This window comes from Phyllobates terribilis, unplaced genomic scaffold (assembly GCF_046119375.1).
Source record: "Phyllobates terribilis strain yellow unplaced genomic scaffold, ASM4611937v1 Scaffold_1__5_contigs__length_1240528914, whole genome shotgun sequence".
Classification (NCBI taxonomy): domain Eukaryota; kingdom Metazoa; phylum Chordata; class Amphibia; order Anura; family Dendrobatidae; genus Phyllobates; species Phyllobates terribilis.
In genome coordinates this window covers 1,239,111,035-1,239,125,255 of record NW_027362761.1, presented here as the reverse complement: position 1 = coordinate 1,239,125,255, position 14,221 = coordinate 1,239,111,035, and the positions used below count along the sequence as shown (strand labels likewise).

At 47.4% G+C, this 14,221-nt stretch overlaps 1 protein-coding gene across 3 annotated transcripts in view; it reads left to right on the top strand.

Moving 5' to 3' along the window:
• LOC141164978 (uncharacterized) overlaps positions 1 to 14,221 on the top strand; it is a 575,086-nt gene that overhangs the window by 510,985 nt on the left and 49,880 nt on the right. The window lies entirely within an intron of this gene.

The window sequence follows — 14,221 nt, the reverse complement described above, 5'->3', positions numbered from 1 at the left end:
CTCTTTCTATACACACATACGGGGAGAGACCTGTCACATGTCTCTTTCTATACACACATACGGGGAGAGACCTGTCACACGTCTCTTTCTATACACACATACGGGGAGAGACCTGTCACACGTCTCTTTCTATACACACATACGGGGAGAGACCTGTCACATGTCTCTTTCTATACACACATACGGGGAGAGACCTGTCACACTTCTCTTTCTATACACACATACGGGGAGAGACCTGTCACATGTCTCTTTCTATACACACATACGGGGGGAGACCTGTCACACGTCTCTTTCTATACACACATACGGGGAGAGACCTGTCACAAGTCTCTTTCTATACACACATACGGGGAGAGACCTGTCACAAGTCTCTTTCTATACACACATACGGGGGGAGACCTGTCACACGTCTCTTTCTATACACACATACGGGGAGAGACCTGTCACATGTCTCTTTCTATACACACATACGGGGAGAGACCTGTCACAAGTCTCTTTCTATACACACATACGGGGAGAGACCTGTCACATGTCTCTTTCTATACACACATACGGGGAGAGACCTGTCACATGTCTCTTTCTATACACACATACGGGGAGAGACCTGTCACATGTCTCTTTCTATACACACATACGGGGAGAGACCTGTCACATGTCTCTTTCTATACACACATACGGGGAGAGACCTGTCACATGTCTCTTTCTATACACACATACGGGGAGAGACCTGTCACATGTCTCTTTCTATACACACATACGGGGAGAGACCTGTCACATGTCTCTTTCTATACACACATACGGGGAGAGACCTGTCACATGTCTCTTTCTATACACACATACGGGGAGAGACCTGTCACATTTCTCTTTCTATACACACATACGGGGAGAGACCTGTCACACGTCTCTTTCTATACACACATACGGGGAGAGACCTGTCACACGTCTCTTTCTATACACACATACGGGGAGAGACCTGTCACATGTCTCTTTCTATACACACATACGGGGGGAGACCTGTCACACGTCTCTTTCTATACACACATACGGGGATAGACCTGTCACATGTCTCTTTCTATACACACATACGGGGAGAGACCTGTCACATGTCTCTTTCTATACACACATACGGGGAGAGACCTGTCACATGTCTCTTTCTATACACACATACGGGGAGAGACCTGTCACAAGTCTCTTTCTATACACACATACGGGGAGAGACCTGTCACATTTCTCTTTCTATACACACATACGGGGGGAGACCTGTCACATGTCTCTTTCTATACACACATACGGTGGGAGACCTGTCACATGTCTCTTTCTATACACACATACGGGGAGAGACCTGTCACATGTCTCTTTCTATACACACATGCGGGGAGAGACCTGTCACATTTCTCTTTCTATACACACATACGGGGGGAGACCTGTCACATGTCTCTTTCTATACACACATACGGGGGGAGACCTGTCACATGTCTCTTTCTATACACACATACGGGGAGAGACCTGTCACATGTCTCTTTCTATACACACATACGGGGAGAGACCTGTCACATTTCTCTTTCTATACACACATACGGGGGGAGACCTGTCACACGTCTCTTTCTATACACACATACGGGGAGAGACCTGTCACATGTCTCTTTCTATACACACATACTTGGAGAGACCTGTCACATTTCTCTTTCTATACACACATACGGGGGGAGACCTGTCACATGTCTCTTTCTATACACACATACGGGGAGAGACCTGTCACATGTCTCTTTCTATACACACATACGGGGAGAGACCTGTCACAAGTCTCTTTCTATACACACATACGGGGAGAGACCGGTCACATGTCTCTTTCTATACACACATACGGGGAGAGACCTGTCACAAGTCTCTTTCTATACACACATACGGGGGGAGACCTGTCACATGTCTCTTTCTATACACACATACGGGGAGAGACCGGTCACATGTCTCTTTCTATACACACATACGGGGAGAGACCTGTCACATGTCTCTTTCTATACACACATACGGGGAGAGACCTGTCACATGTCTCTTTCTATACACACATACGGGGGGAGACCTGTCACATGTCTCTTTCTATACACACATACGGGGAGAGACCTGTCACATGTCTCTTTCTATACACACATACGGGGGGAGACCTGTCACATGTCTCTTTCTATACACACATACGGGGAGAGACCTGTCACAAGTCTCTTTCTATACACACATACGGGGAGAGACCTGTCACATGTCTCTTTCTATACACAGATACGGGGGGAGACCTGTCACAAGTCTCTTTCTATACACACATACGGGGAGAGACCTGTCACAAGTCTCTTTCTATACACACATACGGGGAGAGACCTGTCACATGTCTCTTTCTATACACACATACGGGGGGAGACCTGTCACATGTCTCTTTCTATACACACATACGGGGGGAGACCTGTCACACGTCTCTTTCTATACACACATACGGGGGGAGACCGGTCACATGTCTCTTTCTATACACACATACGGGGAGACACCGGTCACATGTCTCTTTCTATACACACATACGGGGAGAGACCTGTCACATGTCTCTTTCTATACACACATACGGGGAGAGACCTGTCACAAGTCTCTTTCTATACACACATACGGGGGGAGACCGGTCACATGTCTCTTTCTATACACACATACGGGGAGAGACCGGTCACATGTCTCTTTCTATACACACATACGGGGAGAGACCGGTCACATGTCTCTTTCTATACACACATACGGGGAGAGACCTGTCACATGTCTCTTTCTATACACACATACGGGGGGAGACCTGTCACACGTCTCTTTCTATACACACATACGGGGAGAGACCTGTCACATGTCTCTTTCTATAGACACATACGGGGAGAGACCTGTCACATGTCTCTTTCTATACACACATACGGGGAGAGACCGGTCACATGTTTCTTTCTATACACACATACGGGGGGAGACCTGTCACATGTCTCTTTCTATACACACATACGGGGGGAGACCGGTCACATGTCTCTTTCTATACACACATACGGGGAGAGACCTGTCACAAGTCTCTTTCTATACACACATACGGGGGGAGACCGGTCACATGTCTCTTTCTATACACACATACGGGGAGAGACCGGTCACATGTCTCTTTCTATACACACATACGGGGAGAGACCTGTCACAAGTCTCTTTCTATACACACATACGGGGGGAGACCGGTCACATGTCTCTTTCTATACACACATACGGGGAGAGACCGGTCACATGTCTCTTTCTATACACACATACGGGGAGAGACCGGTCACATGTCTCTTTCTATACACACATACGGGGAGAGACCTGTCACATGTCTCTTTCTATACACACATACGGGGGGAGACCGGTCACATGTCTCTTTCTATACACACATACGGGGAGAGACCTGTCACATGTCTCTTTCTATAGACACATACGGGGAGAGACCTGTCACATGTCTCTTTCTATACACACATACGGGGAGAGACCTGTCACATGTCTCTTTCTATACACACATACGGGGGGAGACCTGTCACACGTCTCTTTCTATACACACATACGGGGAGAGACCTGTCACATGTCTCTTTCTATAGACACATACGGGGAGAGACCTGTCACATGTCTCTTTCTATACACACATACGGGGAGAGACCTGTCACATGTCTCTTTCTATAGACACATACGGGGAGAGACCTGTCACATGTCTCTTTCTATACACACATACGGGGAGAGACCTGTGACACGTCTCTTTCTATACACACATACGGGGAGAGACCTGTCACACGTCTCTTTCTATACACACATACGGGGAGAGACCTGTCACATGTTTCTTTCTATACACACATACGGGGGGAGACCTGTCACATGTCTCTTTCTATACACACATACGGGGAGAGACCGGTCACATGTTTCTTTCTATACACACATACGGGGGGAGACCTGTCACATGTCTCTTTCTATACACACATACGGGGAGAGACCTGTCACATGTCTCTTTCTATACACACATACGGGGGGAGACCTGTCACATGTCTCTTTCTATACACACATACGGGGAGAGACCTGTCACACGTCTCTTTCTATACACACATACGGGGAGAGACCTGTCACATGTCTCTTTCTATACACACATACGGGGGGAGACCTGTCACACGTCTCTTTCTATACACACATACGGGGAGAGACCTGTCACACGTCTCTTTCTATACACACATACGGGGAGAGACCTGTCACATGTCTCTTTCTATACACACATACGGGGAGAGACCTGTCACATGTCTCTTTCTATACACACATACGGGGAGAGACCTGTCACACGTCTCTTTCTATACACACATACGGGGAGAGACCTGTCACATGTCTCTTTCTATACACACATGCGGGGGGAGACCTGTCACATGTCTCTTTCTATACACACATACGGGGAGAGACCTGTCACATGTCTCTTTCTATACACACATACGGGGAGAGACCTGTCACAAGTCTCTTTCTATACACACAAACGGGGGGAGACCTGTCACATGTCTCTTTCTATACACACATACGGGGAGAGACCTGTCACATGTCTCTTTCTATACACACATACGGGGAGAGACCTGTCACACGTCTCTATCTATACAAACATACGGGGGGAGACCTGTCACATGTCTCTTTCTATACACACATACGGGGAGAGACCTGTCACATGTCTCTTTCTATACACACATACGGGGGGAGACCTGTCACACATCTCTTTCTATACACACATACGGGGGGAGACCTGTCACATGTCTCTTTCTATACACACATACGGGGAGAGACCTGTCACATGTCTCTTTCTATACACACATACGGGGAGAGACCTGTCACATGTCTCTTTCTATACACACATACGGGGGGAGACCTGTCACAAGTCTCTTTCTATACACACATACGGGGGGAGACCTGTCACATGTTTCTTTCTATACACACATACGGGGAGAGACCTGTCACATGTCTCTTTCTATACACACATACGGGGGGAGACCTGTCACATGTCTCTTTCTATACACACATACGGGGAGAGACCTGTCACATGTCTCTTTCTATACACACATACGGGGAGAGACCTGTCACATGTCTCTTTCTATACACACATACGGGGGGAGACCTGTCACAAGTCTCTTTCTATACACACATACGGGGAGAGACCTGTCACAAGTCTCTTTCTATACACACATACGGAGAGAGACCTGTCACATGTCTCTTTCTATACACACATACGGGGAGAGACCTGTCACATGTCTGCTTTCTATACACACATACGGGGGGAGACCTGTCACATGTCTCTTTCTATACACACATACGGGGAGAGACCTGTCACATGTCTCTTTCTATACACACATACGGGGAGAGACCGGTCACATGTCTCTTTCTATACACACATACGGGGAGAGACCGGTCACATGTCTCTTTCTATACACACATACGGGGAGAGACCTGTCACAAGTCTCTTTCTATACACACATACGGGGAGAGACCGGTCACATGTCTCTTTCTATACACACATACGGGGGGAGACCTGTCACATGTCTCTTTCTATACACACATACGGGGAGAGACCGGTCACATGTTTCTTTCTATACACACATACGGGGAGAGACCTGTCACACGTCTCTTTCTATACACACATACGGGGAGAGACCTGTCACATGTCTCTTTCTATACACACATACGGGGAGAGACCTGTCACACGTCTCTTTCTATACACACATACGGGGAGAGACCTGTCACATGTCTCTTTCTATACACACATACGGGGAGAGACCTGTCACACGTCTCTTTCTATACACACATACGGGGAGAGACCTGTCACATGTCTCTTTCTATAGACACATACGGGGAGAGACCTGTCACACGTCTCTTTCTATACACACATACGGGGAGAGACCTGTCACATGTCTCTTTCTATACACACATACGGGGGGAGACCTGTCACACGTCTCTTTCTATACACACATACGGGGAGAGACCTGTCACATGTCTCTTTCTATACACACATACGGGGGGAGACCTGTCACACGTCTCTTTCTATACACACATACGGGGAGAGACCTGTCACATGTCTCTTTCTATACACACATACGGGGGGAGACCTGTCACAAGTCTCTTTCTATACACACATACGGGGAGAGACCTGTCACAAGTCTCTTTCTATACACACATACGGGGAGAGACCTGTCACAAGTCTCTTTCTATACACACATACGGGGAGAGACCTGTCACAAGTCTCTTTCTATACACACATACGGGGAGAGACCTGTCACATGTCTCTTTCTATACACACATACGGGGAGAGACCTGTCACACGTCTCTTTCTATACACACATACGGGGAGAGACCTGTCACATGTCTCTTTCTATACACACATACGGGGAGAGACCTGTCACACGTCTCTTTCTATACACACATACGGGGAGAGACCTGTCACAAGTCTCTTTCTATACACACATACGGGGAGAGACCTGTCACAAGTCTCTTTCTATACACACATACGGGGAGAGACCTGTCACAAGTCTCTTTCTATACACACATACGGGGGGAGACCTGTCACATGTCTGCTTTCTATACACACATACGGGGGGAGACCTGTCACAAGTCTCTTTCTATACACACATACGGGGAGAGACCTGTCACATGTCTCTTTCTATACACACATACGGGGAGAGACCTGTCACAAGTCTCTTTCTATACATACATACGGGGGGAGACCTGTCACATGTCTCTTTCTATACACACATACGGGGAGAGACCTGTCACATGTCTCTTTCTATACACACATACGGGGAGAGACCTGTCACAAGTCTCTTTCTATACACACATACGGGGAGAGACCTGTCACATGTCTCTTTCTATACACACATACGGGGAGAGACCTGTCACACGTCTCTTTCTATACACACATACGGGGAGAGACCTGTCACATGTCTCTTTCTATACACACATACGGGGAGAGACCTGTCATATGTCTCTCTATACACACATACGGGGAGAGACCTGTCACATGTCTCTTTCTATACACACATACGGGGAGAGACCTGTCACACGTCTCTTTCTATACACACATACGGGGAGAGACCTGTCACACGTCTCTTTCTATACACACATACGGGGGGAGACCTGTCACACGTCTCTTTCTATACACACATACGGGGAGAGACCTGTCACATGTCTCTTTCTATACACACATACGGGGAGAGACCTGTCACAAGTCTCTTTCTATACACACATACGGGGAGAGACCTGTCACACGTCTCTTTCTATACACACATACGGGGAGAGACCTGTCACAAGTCTCTTTCTATACACACATACGGGGAGAGACCTGTCACAAGTCTCTTTCTATACACACATACGGGGAGAGACCTGTCACATGTCTCTTTCTATACACACATACGGGGGGAGACCTGTCACAAGTCTCTTTCTATACACACATACGGGGAGAGACCTGTCACAAGTCTCTTTCTATACACACATACGGGGAGAGACCTGTCACACGTCTCTTTCTATACACACATACGGGGAGAGACCTGTCACAAGTCTCTTTCTATACACACATACGGGGAGAGACCTGTCACAAGTCTCTTTCTATACACACATACGGGGAGAGACCTGTCACAAGTCTCTTTCTATACACACATACGGGGAGAGACCTGTCACAAGTCTCTTTCTATACACACATACGGGGAGAGACCTGTCACATGTCTCTTTCTATACACACATACGGGGAGAGACCTGTCACACGTCTCTTTCTATACACACATACGGGGAGAGACCTGTCACATGTCTCTTTCTATACACACATACGGGGAGAGACCTGTCACACGTCTCTTTCTATACACACATACGGGGAGAGACCTGTCACAAGTCTCTTTCTATACACACATACGGGGAGAGACCTGTCACAAGTCTCTTTCTATACACACATACGGGGAGAGACCTGTCACAAGTCTCTTTCTATACACACATACGGGGGGAGACCTGTCACATGTCTGCTTTCTATACACACATACGGGGGGAGACCTGTCACAAGTCTCTTTCTATACACACATACGGGGAGAGACCTGTCACATGTCTCTTTCTATACACACATACGGGGAGAGACCTGTCACAAGTCTCTTTCTATACACACATACGGGGGGAGACCTGTCACAAGTCTCTTTCTATACACACATACGGTGAGAGACCTGTCACATTTCTCTTTCTATACACACATACGGGGAGAGACCTGTCACAAGTCTCTTTCTATACATACATACGGGGGGAGACCTGTCACATGTCTCTTTCTATACACACATACGGGGAGAGACCTGTCACATGTCTCTTTCTATACACACATACGGGGAGAGACCTGTCACAAGTCTCTTTCTATACACACATACGGGGAGAGACCTGTCACATGTCTCTTTCTATACACACATACGGGGAGAGACCTGTCACACGTCTCTTTCTATACACACATACGGGGAGAGACCTGTCACATGTCTCTTTCTATACACACATACGGGGAGAGACCTGTCACATGTCTCTTTCTATACACACATACGGGGAGAGACCTGTCACAAGTCTCTTTCTATACACACATACGGGGAGAGACCTGTCACAAGTTTCTTTCTATACACACATACGGGGAGAGACCTGTCACACGTCTCTTTCTATACACACATACGGGGAGAGACCTGTCACAAGTCTCTTTCTATACACACATACGGGGGGAGACCTGTCACAAGTCTCTTTCTATACACACATACGGGGGGAGACCTGTCACAAGTCTCTTTCTATACACACATACGGGGAGAGACCTGTCATATGTCTCTCTATACACACATACGGGGAGAGACCTGTCACATGTCTCTTTCTATACACACATACGGGGAGAGACCTGTCACACGTCTCTTTCTATACACACATACGGGGGGAGACCTGTCACATGTCTCTTTCTATACACACATACGGGGGGAGACCTGTCACATGTCTCTTTCTATACACACATACGGGGGGAGACCTGTCACATGTCTCTTTCTATACACACATACGGGGAGAGACCTGTCACACGTCTCTTTCTATACACACATACGGGGAGAGACCTGTCACATGTCTCTTTTTATACACACATACGGGGAGAGACCTGTCACACGTCTCTTTCTATACACACATACGGGGAGAGACCTGTCACATGTCTCTTTCTATACACACATACGGGGAGAGACCTGTCACAAGTCTCTTTCTATACACACATACGGGGAGAGACCTGTCACATGTCTCTTTCTATACACACATACGGGGAGAGACCTGTCACATGTCTCTTTCTATACACACATACGGGGGGAGACCTGTCACACGTCTCTTTCTATACACACATACGGGGGGAGACCTGTCACATGTCTCTTTCTATACACACATACGGGGAGAGACCTGTCACATGTCTCTTTCTATACACACATACGGGGAGAGACCTGTCACACGTCTCTTTCTATACACACATACGGGGAGAGACCTGTCACACGTCTCTTTCTATACACACATACGGGGAGAGACCTGTCACACGTCTCTTTCTATACACACATACGGGGAGAGACCTGTCACATGTCTCTTTTTATACACACATACGGGGAGAGACCTGTCACACGTCTCTTTCTATACACACATACGGGGAGAGACCTGTCACACGTCTCTTTCTATACACACATACGGGGAGAGACCTGTCACACGTCTCTTTCTATACACACATACGGGGAGAGACCTGTCACACGTCTCTTTCTATACACACATACGGGGAGAGACCTGTCACACGTCTCTTTTTATACACACATACGGGGAGAGACCTGTCACACGTCTCTTTCTATACACACATACGGGGAGAGACCTGTCACACGTCTCTTTCTATACACACATACAAGGAGAGACCTGTCACATGTCTCTTTCTATACACACATACGGGGAGAGACCTGTCACACGTCTCTTTCTATACACACATACGGGGAGTGACCTGTCACATGTCTCCTTCTATACACACATACGGGGAGAGACCTGTCACATGTCTCTTTCTATACACACATACGGGGGGAGACCTGTCACATGTCTCTTTCTATACACACATACGGGGGGAGACCTGTCACATGTCTCTTTCTATACACACATACGGGGGGAGACCTGTCACACGTCTCTTTCTATACACACATACGGGGAGAGACCTGTCACATGTCTCTTTCTATACACACATACGGGGGGAGACCTGTCACATGTCTCTTTCTATACACACATACGGGGAGAGACCTGTCACATGTCTCTTTCTATACACACATACGGGGGGAGACCTGTCACAAGTCTCTTTCTATACACACATACGGGGAGAGACCTGTCACATGTCTCTTTCTATACACACATACGGGGGGAGACCTGTCACAAGTCTCTCTATACACACATACGGGGAGAGACCTGTCACATGTCTCTCTATACACACATACGGGGAGAGACCTGTCACATGTCTCTTTCTATACACACATACGGGGAGAGACCTGTCACAAGTCTCTTTCTATACACACATACGGGGAGAGACCTGTCACACGTCTCTTTCTATACACACATACGGGGGGAGACCTGTCACAAGTCTCTTTCTATACACACATACGGGGAGAGACCTGTCACACGTCTCTTTCTATACACACATACGGGGGGAGACCTGTCACAAGTCTCTTTCTATACACACATACGGGGAGAGACCTGTCACACGTCTCTTTCTATACACACATACGGGGAGAGACCTGTCATATGTCTTTCTATACACACATACGGGGAGAGACCTGTCACATGTCTCTTTCTATACACACATACGGGGGGAGACCTGTCACAAGTCTCTCTATACACACATACGGGGAGAAACCTGTCACATGTCTCTCTATACACACATACGGGGAGAGACCTGTCATATGTCTCTCTATACACACATACGGGGAGAGACCTGTCACATGTCTCTTTCTATACACACATACGGGGAGAGACCTGTCACAAGTCTCTTTCTATACACACATACGGGTAGAGACCTGTCACAAGTCTCTTTCTATACACACATACGGGGAGAGACCTGTCACATGTCTCTTTCTATACACACATACGGGGAGAGACCTGTCACTCGTCTCTTTCTATACACACATACGGGGGGAGACCTGTCACATGTCTCTTTCTATACACACATACGGGGAGAGACCTGTCACAAGTCTCTTTCTATACACACATACGGGGAGAGACCTGTCACTCGTCTCTTTCTATACACACATACGGGGAGAGACCTGTCACAAGTCTCTTTCTATACACACATACGGGGAGAGACCTGTCACATGTCTCTTTCTATACACACATACGGGGAGAGACCTGTCACAAGTCTCTTTCTATACACACATACGGGGAGAGACCTGTCACAAGTTTCTTTCTATACACACATACGGGGAGAGACCTGTCACACGTCTCTTTCTATACACACATACGGGGAGAGACCTGTGACATGTCTCTTTCTATACACACATACGGGGGGAGACCTGTCACATGTCTCTTTCTATACACACATACGGGGGGAGACCTGTCACATGTCTCTTTCTATACACACATACGGGGAGAGGCCTGTCACATGTCTCTTTCTATACACACATACGGGGGGAGACCTGTCACATGTCTGCTTTCTATACACACATACGGGGGGAGACCTGTCACACGTCTCTTTCTATACACACATACGGGGAGAGACCTGTCACACGTCTCTTTCTATACACACATACGGGGAGAGACCTGTCACACGTCTCTTTCTATACACACATACGGGGAGAGACCTGTCACACGTCTCTTTCTATACACACATACGGGGGGAGACCTGTCACATGTCTCTTTCTATACACACATACGGGGAGAGACCTGTCACATGTCTCTTTCTATACACACATATGGGGGGAGACCTGTCACATGTCTCTTTCTATACACACATACGGGGGGAGACCTGTCACATGTCTGCTTTCTATACACACATACGGGGGGAGACCTGTCACACGTCTCTTTCTATACACACATACGGGGGGAGACCTGTCACACGTCTCTTTCTATACACACATACGGGGAGAGACCTGTCACACGTCTCTTTCTATACACACATACGGGGAGAGACCTGTCACACGTCTCTTTCTATACACACATACGGGGAGAGACCTGTCACACGTCTCTTTCTATACACACATACGGGGAGAGACCTGTCACACGTCTCTTTCTATACACACATACGGGGAGAGACCTGTCACACGTCTCTTTCTATACACACATACGGGGAGAGACCTGTCACATGTCTCTTTCTATACACACATACGGGGAGAGACCTGTCACATGTCTCTTTCTATACACACATACGGGGAGAGACCTGTCACAAGTCTCTTTCTATACACACATACGGGGAGAGACCTGTCATATGTCTCTCTATACACACATACGGGGAGAGACCTGTCACATGTCTCTTTCTATACACACATACGGGGAGAGACCTGTCACAAGTCTCTTTCTATACATACATACGGGGGGAGACCTGTCACATGTCTCTTTCTATACACACATACGGGGAGAGACCTGTCACAAGTCTCTTTCTATACACACATACGGGGGGAGACCTGTCACATGTCTCTTTCTATACACACATACGGGGAGAGACCTGTCACACGTCTCTTTCTATACACACATACGGGGAGAGACCTGTCACAAGTCTCTTTCTATACACACATACGGGGAGAGACCTGTCACACGTCTCTTTCTATACACACATACGGGGAGAGACCTGTCACATGTCTCTTTCTATACACACATACGGGGAGAGACCTGTCACATGTGTCTTTCTATACACACATACGGGGAGAGACCTGTCACAAGTCTCTTTCTATACACACATACAGGGAGAGACCTGTCACATGTCTCTTTCTATACACACATACGGGGGGAGACCTGTCACATGTCTCTTTCTATACACACATACGGGGAGAGACCTGTCACATGTCTCTTTCTATACACACATACGGGGAGAGACCTGTCACACGTCTCTTTCTATACACACATACGGGGAGAGACCTGTCACATGTCTCTTTCTATACACACATACGGGGAGAGACCTGTCACATGTCTCTTTCTATACACACATACGGGGAGAGACCTGTCACAAGTCTCTTTCTATACACACATACGGGGAGAGACCTGTCACATGTCTCTTTCTATACACACATACGGGGGGAGACCTGTCACATGTCTCTTTCTATACACACATACGGGGAGAGACCTGTCACAAGTCTCTTTCTATACACACATACGGGGAGAGACCTGTCACATGTCTCTTTCTATACACACATACGGGGGGAGACCTGTCACATGTCTCTTTCTATACACACATACGGGGAGAGACCTGTCACAAGTCTCTTTCTATACACACATACGGGGAGAGACCTGTCACATGTCTCTTTCTATACACACATACGGGGAGAGACCTGTCACAAGTCTCTTTCTATACACACATACGGGGAGAGACCTGTCACACGTCTCTTTCTATACACACTTACGGGGAGAGACCTGTCACACGTCTCTTTCTATACACACATACGGGGAGAGACCTGTCACAAGTCTCTTTCTATACACACATACGGGGAGAGACCTGTCACAAGTCTCTTTCTATACACACATACGGGGAGAGACCTGTCACAAGTCTCTTTCTATACACACATACGGGGAGAGACCTGTCACAAGTCTCTTTCTATACACACATACGGGGAGAGACCTGTCACATGTCTCTTTCTATACACACATACGGGGAGAGACCTGTCACACGTCTCTTTCTATACACACATACGGGGAGAGACCTGTCACAAGTCTCTTTCTATACACACATACGGGGAGAGACCTGTCACATGTCTCTTTCTATACACACATACGGGGAGAGACCTGTCACAAGTCTCTTTCTATACACACATACGGGGAGAGACCTGTCACATGTCTCTTTCTATACACACATACGGGGAGAGACCTGTCACAAGTCTCTTTCTATACACACATACGGGGAGAGACCTGTCACATGTCTCTTTCTATACACACATACGGGGAGAGACCTGTCACAAGTCTCTTTCTATACACACATACGGGGAGAGACCTGTCACATGTCTCTTTC